This window comes from Arachis stenosperma, chromosome 1, assembly GCF_014773155.1.
Source record: "Arachis stenosperma cultivar V10309 chromosome 1, arast.V10309.gnm1.PFL2, whole genome shotgun sequence".
Taxonomy (NCBI): Eukaryota; Viridiplantae; Streptophyta; class Magnoliopsida; order Fabales; family Fabaceae; genus Arachis; species Arachis stenosperma.
In genome coordinates, this window is record NC_080377.1 from 95186384 (window position 1) to 95198629 (window position 12246).

The 12246-nt window shown below is 37.4% G+C and overlaps 3 non-coding genes across 3 annotated transcripts; 2 read left to right on the forward strand and 1 right to left on the reverse strand.

Annotated features, from left to right (window-relative positions):
- Nucleotides 1-421: 421 nt before the first annotated feature.
- On the forward strand, nucleotides 422-529 carry LOC130950345 (small nucleolar RNA R71). Its single transcript, XR_009073562.1, has one exon. It is a non-coding gene; the product is annotated as a small nucleolar RNA R71 (small nucleolar RNA).
- A 5634-nt stretch (nucleotides 530-6163) lies between these two features.
- LOC130949815 (small nucleolar RNA R71) lies at nucleotides 6164-6271 on the forward strand. The gene has a single exon (XR_009073467.1). It is a non-coding gene; the product is annotated as a small nucleolar RNA R71 (small nucleolar RNA).
- A 5871-nt stretch (nucleotides 6272-12142) lies between these two features.
- LOC130948122 (small nucleolar RNA R71) lies at nucleotides 12143-12246 on the reverse strand. The gene has a single exon (XR_009072939.1). It is a non-coding gene; the product is annotated as a small nucleolar RNA R71 (small nucleolar RNA).

Consider the following 12246-nt stretch of genomic DNA (forward strand, 5'->3'; position numbering starts at 1 on the left):
CTATGAGGAATTATAGGTGTTTCCATAGGGTTCACCATTGTAATTCACCTCTGCCATTGCAGGGTTCTTAGGATCATAAGCTTCTTCTTCAGAAGGTGCCTCTTTAATACTGTTGGATGCATTTTGCAATCCATTCAGACTCTAAGAAATCATGTTGACTTGATGAGTCAACATTTTGTTCAGAGCCAATATGGCATTCAGAGCATCAATTTCAAGAACTCCCTTCTTCTGAGGCGTCCCATTACTCACAGGATTCCTCTCAGAAGTGTACATGAATTGGTTATTTGCAACCATGTCAATGAGTTCTTGAGCTTCTGCAGGTGTTTTCTTTAGGTGATTGGATCCACCTGCAGAATGGTCCAGTGACATCTTAGAGAACTCAGATAGACCATAATAGAATATCCAGAATGGTCCACTCTGAAAGCATGTCAGCAGGACACTTTTTAGTCAACTACTTGTATCTTTTCCAAGCTTCATAGAGGGATTCACCATCTTTTTGTTTGAAGGTCTGAACATCCACTCTAAGCTTGCTCAGCTTTTGAGGAGGAAAGAACTTGGCCAAGAAGGCCGTGACCAGCTTATCCCAAGAGTCCAGGCTATCTTTAGGTTGCGTGTCTGGTGCACGAAATTGTGATCATCAACAATGGCGCCAAAAACTTGGTAGCGCTCTCAAACGTGAATCACACTTTGTCACAACTCCGCACAACTAACCAGCAAGTGCACTTGGTCATCCAAGTAATACCTTACGTGAGTAAGGGTCGATCCCATGGAGATTGTTGGTATGAAGCAAGCTATGGTCATCTTGTAAATCTCAGTTAGGCGGATTCAAATGGTTTATAATAGTTTTCAAAAATAATAATAAATAAAGCATAAAATAGAGATAGAAATACTTATGTAACTCCTTGGTGAGAATTTCAGATAAACGTATGGAGATGCTGTGTTCCTTTTGAATCTCTACTTTCCTACTGCTTTCATCAAATCCTTCTTACTCCTTCCCATGACAAGCTGTATGTAGGGCATCACCGTTGTCAATGGCTACATCCCATCCTCTCAGTGAAAATGGTCCAAATGCTCTGTCACAGCATGGCTAATCATCTGTCGGTTCTCGATCATGTCAGAATAGAATCCATTGATTCTTTTGCGTTTGTCATCACGCCCAACAATCACGAGTTTGAGGCTCGTCACAGTCATTCAATCCCTGAATCCTACTCGGAATACCATAGACAAGGTTTAGACTTTCCGGATTCTCAAGAATGGCTGCCAATAATTCTAGCTTATACCACGAAGATTCTGATTAAGGAATCCAAGAGATATTCGTTCTTTCTGAGGTAGAACGGAAGTGGTTGTTAATCACGTGTTCATAGGTGAGAATGATGATGAGTGTCATGGATCATCACATTCATCATGTTGAAGTGCAACGAATATCTTAGAACAGGAATAAGTTGAATTGAATAGAAAATAGTAGTAATTGCATTAAAACTTGAGGTACAGTAGAAACACCCTTAATTTATGGTGTGTAGAAACTCCACCGTTGAAAATACATAAGTGATCAGGGTCCAGGCATGGTCGAATGGCTAGCCCCCAAAGTCTAAGACTAAACGTCCGAAGATATGGTCAAAGGACAAAAACCTAGATATCTAATACAATAGTAAAATGTCCTATTTATACTAGACTAGCTACTAGAGTTTACAGAAATAAGTAATTGATGCAGAAATCCACTTCCGGGGCCCATTTGGTGCATGCTTGGGCTGAGCTTGAGCTTTACACATGCAGAGGCTTCTTTTGGAGTTAAACACCAAGTTGTAACGTGTTTTTGGCGTTTAACTCTGGTTTGTGACGTGTTTCTGGCATTTGACTCCAGAATGCAGCATGGAACTGGTGTTGAATGCCAGTTTGTGTCATCTAAGCTCGAGCAAAGTATGAACAATTATATATTTATGGAAAGCTTTGGATGTCTACTTTCCAACGCTTTTAAGAGTGCACCATTTGGAGTTATGTAGCTCCAGAAAATCCATTTCGAGTGTAGGGAGGTCAGAATCCAACAGCATCAGCAGTCCTTTGTTAACCTGAATCAGATTTTTGCTCAGGTCCCTCAATTTCAGCCACAAAATACTTGAAATCACAGAAAAATACACAAACTCATAGTAAAGTCTAGAAATGTGAATTTAGCATAAAAACTAATGAAAACATCCCTAAAAGTAGCTAGATCCTACTAAAAACTACCTAAAAATAATGCCAAAAAGCGTATAAATTATCCGCTCATCACAACACCAAACTTAAATTGTTGCTTGTCCCCAAGCAACTGAAAATCAAATAGGATAAAAAGAAGAGAATATACTATAAATCCCAAAATATCAATGAATATTAGTTCTAATTAGATGAGCGGGACTTGTAGCTTTTTGCTCTCGAACAGTTTTGGCATCTCACTTTATCCTTTGAAGTTTAGAATGATTGGCATCTATAGAAACTTAGAATTTTAGATAGTGCTATTGATTCTCCTAGTTAAGTATGTTGATTCTTGAACACAACTACTTTTATGAGTCTTGGCCGTGGCCCTAAGCACTTTGTTTTCCAATATTACCACTGGATACATAAATGCCACAGACACATGACTGGGTGAACCTTTTCAGATTGTGACTCAGCTTTGCTAAAGTCCCCAGTTAGAGGTGTCCAGAGCTCTTAAGCACACTCTTTTTTGCTTTAGATCACAACTTTAACCATTCAGTCTCAAGCTTTCACTTGGACCTGCATGCCACAAGCACATAGTTAGGGACAGCTTGATTTAGCCGCTTAGGCCTGGATTTTATTTCCTTGGTCCCTCCTATCCATTGATGCTCAAAGCCTTGGATCCTTTTTATCCTTGCCTTTTGGTTTTAAGCGCTATTGGCTTTTCTGCTTACTTTTTCTTTTTTCTTTTATATTTTTTTTCTTTCTAAAAAATTTTTTTTTCGCTATTTTTTTTGCAAGCTTTTGCTTTTTCACTGCTTTTTCTTGCTTCAAGAATTAATTTCATGATTTTTTAGATTGTCAATAACATTTCTCTTTGTTCATCATTCTTTCAAGAGCCAACAATTTTAAAATTCATAAACAACAATATAAAAAATATGCACTGTTCAAGCATTCATTCAGAAAACAAAAAGTATTATCACCACGTCAATATAATTAAACTAATTTCAAGGATGAATTTGAAACTCATGTACTTCTTGTTCTTTTGTATTAAAAACATTTTTCATTTAAGAGAGGTGAAGGATTCATGGAATTATTCATAGCCTTAAGACATAGACACTAGACACTAATGATCATGTAATAAAGACACAAACATAGACAAATATATAGCATAAAATAAAAAAATAGAGAGATAAGAACTAGGAAGTTAAGGAATGAGTCCACCTTAGTGAGGGTGGTGCCTTCTTCTTGAAGAACCAAAGGTGCTCTTGAGCTCCTCTATGTCTCTTCCTTGCCTCTGTTGCTTGATCCCTAGTGATTTTGGTGCTCCTATCCTTAGTTACTCCCAATAATTGTGTGGAGGAAAATGTATCCCCTGAGGTATCTCAAGGATTTCTTGATGAGGGAATTCCTCATGCTCTTTGTTGAGGTCCATGAGTGGGCTCTCTTGATGTGTAGTCAAATGCTCTACTACTGAGCTATGGACCCTTGAGATGAATCTCTCCATCTCCCATGACTCAGAGGTGGAAGCAATTGCTTTTTCTTTCCTCTTTCTTGAAGTTCTCTGGCCTTAGGTTTGAGGCAGAGAGGAGTAGGTTCGGCCATGTAGGGTGGGTTTGGGTGGGGAAGAGATTTTGAATTTGAAGGTGGGTGGGGTGTATGGGGAAAAGTGGATGGATGTGAGTGGTGAAGGGGTAATTGGGAAGAGAGATTGAGGGGATTGGTGAATAAAGTTTAGGGAAGAGTGTTTTTGGATTGTGTGAATAAGAGAGATGGTGAGTTGAGGTAGGTGGGGATCCTGTGGGGTCCACAGATCCTGAGGTGATCCTATGGGATCCACAGATCCTGATATGTCAAGGATTTCTCATCCCTGCACCAATTAGGTGTGTAAAACGCCCTCTGCAAGCAATCCTAGCATTTAACTCCAGATTGATGCTTATTTCTGGCGTTAAACGTCAGTTCTATGCTTGTTTTGGGCGTTCAACACTAGTCTGCAGCATGTTTCTGGCGTTGAACGCCAGGTTGGTGCTTGTTTCTGGCGTTTAATGCCAACTTTCCTCAGGGTGTAATCCTGGCATTTAAACATCAGATTGTTGCTTTTTTCTGGCGTTCAACGCCAGATTCATGCTCTGTTCTGGCGTTGAACGCCAGCCAGATGCTCCTTACTGGCGTTTAAACGCCAGTAAACCCTTCTTCCAGGGTGTTTTTAATTTTAGTATTTGTTTTGTGACTCCACATGATCATGAACCTAATAAAACATAAAAGAACAATAAAATAAAAATAAAATTAGATAAATAAAAATTGGGTTTCCTCCCAATAAGCGCTCCTTTAACGTCACTAGCTTGACAGTGTGCTCTCATGGAGCTTCAGAGGTGATCAGGTCAATGTTGTGGACTCCAACACCAAACTTAGAGTTTAAATGTGGGGGTTCCAACACCAAACTTAGAGTTTGGTTGTGGGGGCTCTGTTTGACTCTGTATTGAGAGAAGCTTATCGTGCCTCTTTTCCATGTTTACAGAAGGATCACCTTGGGCCTTAAACACAAGGTAGTCCCCATTCAATTGAAGGATTAATTCTCCTCTGTTAACGTCTATCACAGCTTCTGCTGTGGTTAGGAAAGGTCTTCCAAGGATGATGTATTCATCCTCATTTTTCCTAGTCTCTAAGATTATAAAATCAGCAAGGATGTAAAGGCCTTTAACCTTCACTAACACATCCTCTACTAATCCATAAGCTTGTCTTTGTGACCTGTCTGCCATCTCTAATGATAATGTGGCAGGCTGTACCTCAATGATCCCCAGCTTTTCCATTACAGAGAGTGGCATAAGATTTATCCCTGACCCCAGGTCACACAGAGCCTTCTCAAAAGTCATGGTGCCTATGGTACAGGATATTAAGAATTTACCAGGATCTTGTTTCTTTTGAGGTAGAGTTTGCTGAACCCATGTATCTAGATCACTAATGAGCAAGGGAGGTTTATCTTCCCAAGTCTCATTACCAAACAACTTGGCATTCAGCTTCATGATAGCTCCCAAATATTGAGCAACTTGCTCTCCAGAATAGTTTTCAGAGCTCATGAATGGTAGGAGGAGGTTTAATGGAATTTCTATGGTCTCTATATGAGCCTCGAATTCCTTTAGGTCCTTAATAGGGCACTCCTTCTTACCTGGGAGACGTCCCATGAGGTCTTCCTCATTGGGATTCACGTCCTCCCCTTCCTCTCTAGGTTTGGCCATTTTGATTATGTCAATGGCCTTTCACTCTCTTTTTAGATTCTCTTCAGTATTGCTTGGGAGAGTACTAGGAGGAGTTTCAGTGATTTTCTTACTCAACTGGCCCACTTGTGCCTCTAAATTTCTAATGGAGGACCTTTTTTCACTCATAAAACTTAAAGTGGCCTTAGACAGATCAGAGACTATATTTGCTAAGCTAGAGGAGCTCTGCTCAAAATTCTCTGTCTGTTGCTGAGAAGATGATGGAAAAGGCTTGCTATTGCCGACCCTGTTTCTTCCACCATTATTAAAGCCTTGTTGAGGTTTTTGTTGATCCTTCCATGAGAAATTTGGATGATTTCTCCATGATGAATTATAGGTGTTTCCATAGGTTTCACCCATGTAATTTACCTCTGCCATTGCAGGGTTCTCAGGATCATAAGCTCCTTCTTCAGAAGATGCCTCTTTAGTATTGTTGGATGCATTTTGCCATCCATTCAAACTTTGAGAAATCATGTTGACTTGCTGAGTCAACATTTTGTTCTAAGCCAATATGGCATTCAGAGCATCAATCTCAAGAACTCCCTTCCTCTGAGGCATCCTATTTTTCACAGAATTCCTCTCAAAAGTGTACATGAATTGATTATTTGCAACCATGTCAATAAGTTCTTGAGCTTCTGCAGGCATTTTCTTTAGGTGAATGGATCAACCTGTAAATGGTCCAGTGACATCTTGGAGAACTCAGATAGACCATAATAGAATATATCCAGAATAGTCCACTCTAAAAGCATGTCAGAAGGACACCTTTTGGTCATCTGCTTGTATCTTTCCCAAGCTTCATAGAGGGATTCACTATTTTTTTGTTTGAAGGTCTGAACATCCTCTCTAAGCTTGCTCAGCTTTTGAGGAGGAAAGAACTTAGCCAAGAAGGTTGTGACCAGCTTATCCCAAGAGTCCAGGCTATCTTTAGGTTGTGAGTCCAACCATGTTCTAGCTTTGTCTCTTACAACAAAAGGGAAAAGCATGAGCCTGTAGACTTCAGAATCTACTCCATTAGTCTTAACAGTCTCACAGATCTGCAAGAACTCAGTTAAAAACTGGTAGGGATCTTCTGATGGAAGTCCATGAAACTTGCAGTTCTGTTGCATTAGAGCAACTAGTTGAGGTTTCAGCTCAAAATTGTTTGCTCCAATGGCAGGGATTGAGTTGCTTCTTCCATCAAACTTGGAAGTGGGTGTAGTATAATCACCAAGCATCCACCTTGCATTATTATTTTCGGCTGCCATCTCCTCTTCCTTTTCGAAAATTTCTGTAAGATTGTCTCTGGATTGTTGTAATTTAGCTTCTCTTAGTTTCCTCTTCAGAGTCCTTTCAGGTTCAGGATCTGCTTCAACAAGAATATGCTTGTCCTTGCTCCTGCTCATATGAAAAAGAAGGGAATAGAAAATAATAATAGGGATCCTCTTTACCACAGTAGAGAGATTCCTTTATGTTAGTAGAAGTAGAAAAGAATAAAAGAAGGAAAAGGTGAGAATCCAAACACAGGGGGGAGGAGTAGGTTTGAATTCTTGAGATGAAGAGAAGTGTTAGTAAATAAATAATTAAATAGAAGGAGAAGAGAGAAAGAGAAGTTTTCGAAAATTAATTTTGAAAAAGGGTTAGTGATTTTCGAAAATTAAGAGAAGAATTAAAATTACAATTAAAATTTGAAACAGTTAATTAATTAAAAGAATTTTGAAAAAGAGGGAGATGATTTTCAAAAATTAGAGAGAGAAAAGTAGTTAGGTGGTTTTGAAAAAGATAAGAAACAAACAAAAAGTTAGTTGAAAAAGATTTGAAAATCAATTTTGAAAAGATAAGAAGTTAGAAAAGATATTTCGAAATCAAATTTTTGAAAAAGATAAAAAGATATGATGGAAAAGATATTTTGAAAAAGATTTGATTTTTAAAATTAAAATTAATTACTTGACTAACAAGAAACTAAAAGATATGATTCTAAAATTTAAAGATTGAACCTTTCTTAACAACAAAGTAACAAACTTCAAATTTTTGAATCAATCACATTAATTGTTAGTAAAGTTTCGAAAATTATGAAATAAAATTAAGAAAAAGATTTTGAAAATAAATTTTTAAAAATTTTTGAAAAATAAGAAGAAAAATGAAAAATATTTGATTTTTGAAAAAGATTTTGGAAAGATAAGATTTTTAAATTTGAAAATTTGACTTGACTTATAAGAAACAACTTATTTTAAAAAATTTTTGACTAAGTCAACCCAAATTTTCGAAATTTATGAGAGAAAAAAGGAAAAGATATTTTTTTATTTTTGAATTTTTAATGATGAGAGAGAAAAAATAAAACGTCATTTTTGTGTTTTTCTCTTTTCTTTTTGGATCAAAACAAAGAATGCATGCAAGAACACTATGAATGTCAAGATGAACACCAAGAATACTTTGAAGATCATGATGAACATCAAGAACCTATTTTTGAAAAATTTTCAAGAAAAGAAAAACATGCAAGACACCAAACTTAGAAATTTTTAATGCTTAGAGACTATGAATGCAAAAATGCATATGAAAAACAACAAAAGACACAAATCAAGAAAATTTTAAAGATCAAACAAGAAGACTTGTTAAGAACAACTTGAAGATCATGAAGAACACATGTATGAATTTTCAAAAAATGCAAAAGTTTTTAAAACATGCAATTGACACCAAACTTAAAAATTGACTCAAGCCTCAAACAAGAAACATAAAATATTTTTGGTTTTTATGATTTTCTAATTTTTTTGTATTTTTATTTTTATTTTTTTCGAAAATAATTTTTAGAAAAACGAAAACAAAGAAAAAAAATTTTGAAAGATTTTTGAAAACTTTTTGAAAAGAAAATTACCTACTCTTTGCAACAAGATGAATGATGAGCGGATAATTTGTACGCTTTTTGGCATTGTTTTTAGTATGTTTCTAGTATCTTTTAGTTAGTTTTTATTATATTTTTATTAGTTTTTAGTTAAAATTCACTTTTCTGGACTTTACTATGAGTTTGTGTGTTTTTCTGTGATTTCAGGTATTTTCTGGCTGAAATTGAGGGATCTGAGCAAAAATCTGATTCAGAGACTCAAAAGGACTGCAGATGCTGTTGGATTCTGACCTCCCTGCACTCGAAGTGGATTTTATGGAGCTACAGAAGCCCAATTGGCGCGCTCTCAACGGCGTTGGAAAGTAGACATCCTGGGCTTTCCAGCATTATATGATAGTCCATACTTTGCCCAAGATTTGATGGCCCAAACCGGCGTTCAAAGTCACCTACAGAAATTCCAGCGTTAAACGCCGGAACTGGCACCTAAATGGGAGTTAAACGCCCAAACTGGCACTAAAGCTGGCGTTTAACTCCAAGAAGAGTCTCTACACGAAAATGCTTCATTTCTCAGCCCAAGCACACACCAAGTGGGCCCGGAAGTGAATTTTTATGTCATTTACTCATCTCTGTACACCCTAGGCTACTAGTTCTCTATATATAGGACCTTTTACCATTGTATTTTTCATCTTTGGATTGTTTTTGATCCTTTGATCATCTTTGGACATCTAGTTCTTAGATCAGATCTTGGTAGCTATCTTTGAGTTTCATGCTATCTAGATTATTGGGAGGCTGGCCATTCGGCCATGCCTAGACCTTGTTCTTATGTATTTCAACGGTGGAGTTTCTACACACCATAGATTAAGGTGTGGAGCTGCTGTACCTCGAGTATTAATGCAATTACTATTGTTCTTCTATTCAATTCCGCTTTTCTTTGTCCAAGATATCACTTGTTCTTCAACTTGATGAAGGTGATGATCCGTGACACTCATCATCATTCTCACCATGAACAAAGTGACTGACAACCACTCTTGTTCTACAAGCAATTAAAGCTCTAGTGAATATCTTGGATTCTTTAATCAGAGTCTTCGTGGTATAGGCGAGAACTGATGGCGGCATTCAAGAGAATCCGGAAGGTCTAACCTTGTCTGTGGTATTCTGAGTAGGATTCAATGATTGAATGACTGTGACGTGCTTCAAACTCCTGAAGGCGGGGCGTTAGTGACAGACGCAAAAGAATCACTGGATTCTATTCCGGCCTGATTGAGAACTGACAGATGGATAGCCGTGCCGTGACAGGTGCGTTGAACATTTCCAATGAGAGGATGGGAGGTAGCCACTGACAACGGTGAAACCCTTGCATAAGCTTGCCATGGAAAGGAGTAGGAAGGATTGGATGAAGACAGTAAGAAAGCAGAGAGACGGAAGGGAAGGCATCTTCATACGCTTATCTGAAGCTCTCACCAATGATACATAAGTATCTCTATCTTTATCTTTATGCTTATCGTTTCACTATACCCATTTGAGTCTGCCTGATTGAGATTTACAAGAGACCATAGCTTGCTTCATACCACCAATCTCCGTGGGATCGACCCTTACTCGCGTAAGGTTTATTACTTGGACGACCCAGTGCACTTGCTGGTTAGTTGTGCGAAGTTGTGTTTATGCCATGGTATTGAGCACCAAGTCTTTGGAGCCATTACCGGGGATTGTTCTGTGTAAAAGTATTGATCACAATTTCGTGCACCAAGTTTTTGGCGCCGTTGCCGGGGATTGTTCTTGAGTATGGACAACTGACGGTTCATCTTGTTGCTTAGATTAGGTATTTTTTTTTCGAAATTCTTGAAGATGAATTCTAGAGTTTCATGATGATTTGTTGAAATCTGGCTGGCTGTGAAGCCATGTCTAATCTTATTGGACCGAGTTTTCAACTGATCATCACAATAGCTTGTTGATCTCTATCAATCTTGCTATTGGAGCAATGATCTGCTAAGGCTTGGCTGGCCATTGGCCATGTCTAGTGTTTTGGACCGAAGCTTTCTTTGAAAGCTTGGCTGGCTGTGAAGCCATGTCTAATTCCTGGACCGGAGTCTTAGACTAGCATTGCAATGATTCCTGGAAATTCAAATTGAGAATTCTGAAACCTTTATTTTCTATTTTCATATAATTTTCGAAAAAAGCACAAAAAAAATTCACAAAATCATAAAAACCAAAAATATTTGATGTTTCTTGCTTGAGTCTATGTCTCATCTTAGTTTGGTGTCAATTGCATACATTCATTCATGTGTCTTAAGGATCTTCAAGTAATTCTTGATGATTTCTTACTCTGATCTTTGAATTCTTTGACTTGAGTTGTTTATGTGTCTCATATAGTGTCAGTAGTATACAAACTGCTAAGTTTGGTGTCTTGCATGCATTGTTATTTGATTCTTGTTGCATTTTAATTATTAAAAATCCAAAAATATTTTTAATTTGTGTCTTTTCAAGTCAATAATACAAAGAATGAAGATTCAGAACATACTGCAGAGGAATTACACAGAAAAAGCTGAGCATTCAAAAATGCCAGTGAAGAAGACAGACTGGCGTTTAAACGCCAGCCAGGGTACCTGGTTGGGCGTTTAACGCCCAAAGAGGTAGCGTTTTGGGCGTTAAACGCCAGAATGTATACCATTCTGGGCGTTTAACGCCAGGATGGCACTAGGGGGAAGATTTTGCTTTTCAAATCAATTTTTTTTCAAGTTTTCAAAGTTTTTCAAAATCAAATCTTTTTCAAATCATATCTTTTCAATCAAATGTTTTCAAAATCAATTTCTTTCTTTTTTTCAAAGATACTTACTAACAATTAATAATTTGATTGAACATTTCAACTATGTTGCCTTTTCTGTTGAGGAAGGTTTAATGTTTGAATCATATCTTTTCTTGTTAGGCAAATCATTAATTTTCAAAATCAAATCTTTTAAAAATTGTTTTCAAAACATATTTTAAAATTGTTTTCAAATCAAATCTTTTCAATCATATCTTTTAATCACATCTGTTTCAAAATAAGTTTTCAATCAAATCTTTTTAACTTCTAATTTCAAAATCTTTTTCAAAAATCACTTGATTTCTTTTCCACTTTGAATTTTCGAAAATTATCAATCAATTTTTCAAAATATTTTTAACATCTTTTTAATTAAATTTCGAAAATTCTCTTCCTTCTTCCCACATCCTTTATTTATGGAGTACACTCCTTCTCAATGCCACAATTCGAACTCTCTCTGATTAAGTTCGAATTCCTCTACCTCTTTCTTCTGTTTTCTGTTCTTCTGACACTTCAAGGAATCTCTAACTGTGACATAGAGGATTCCACATTTTCTTGTTCTCTCTTTCATATGAGCAGGAACAAAGACAAAGGCATTCTTGTTGAAGCTGACCCTGAACCTGGAAGGACCTTGAAGCGAAAGCTAAGAGAAGCTAAGGCACAACTCTTTGTTGAAGACCTGACCGAATTCTTCAAAGAAGAAGGACCCATGGCAGCCGAAAACAACAACAATGCCAACAATGCAAGGAAAGTGCTGGGTGACTTTACTGCACCTACTCCCGACTTCTATGGGAGAAGCATCTCTATCCCTGCCATTAGAGCAAACAACTTTGAGCTTAAGCCTCAATTAGTTTCTCTAATGCAACAGAATTGCAAGTTCCATGGACTTCCAATGGAAGATCCTCATCAGTTTTTAGCTGAGTTCTTGCAGATCTGTGACACAGTCAAGACTAATGGGGTTGACCTGAAGTCTACAGACTGATGCTATTCCCTTTTGCTGTAAGAGACAGAGCTAGAATATGGTGGACTCTCAACCTAAAGAAGCCTGGACTCTGGGAAAAGCTAGTCAATGCCTTCTTGGCAAAGTTCTTTCCACCTCAAAAATGGAGCAAGCTTAGAGTGGAAGTCCAAACCTTCAGACAGAAGGATGGAGAATCCCTCTATGAAGCTTGGGAAAGATACAAACAATTAATCAGAAAATGTCCATCTGACAT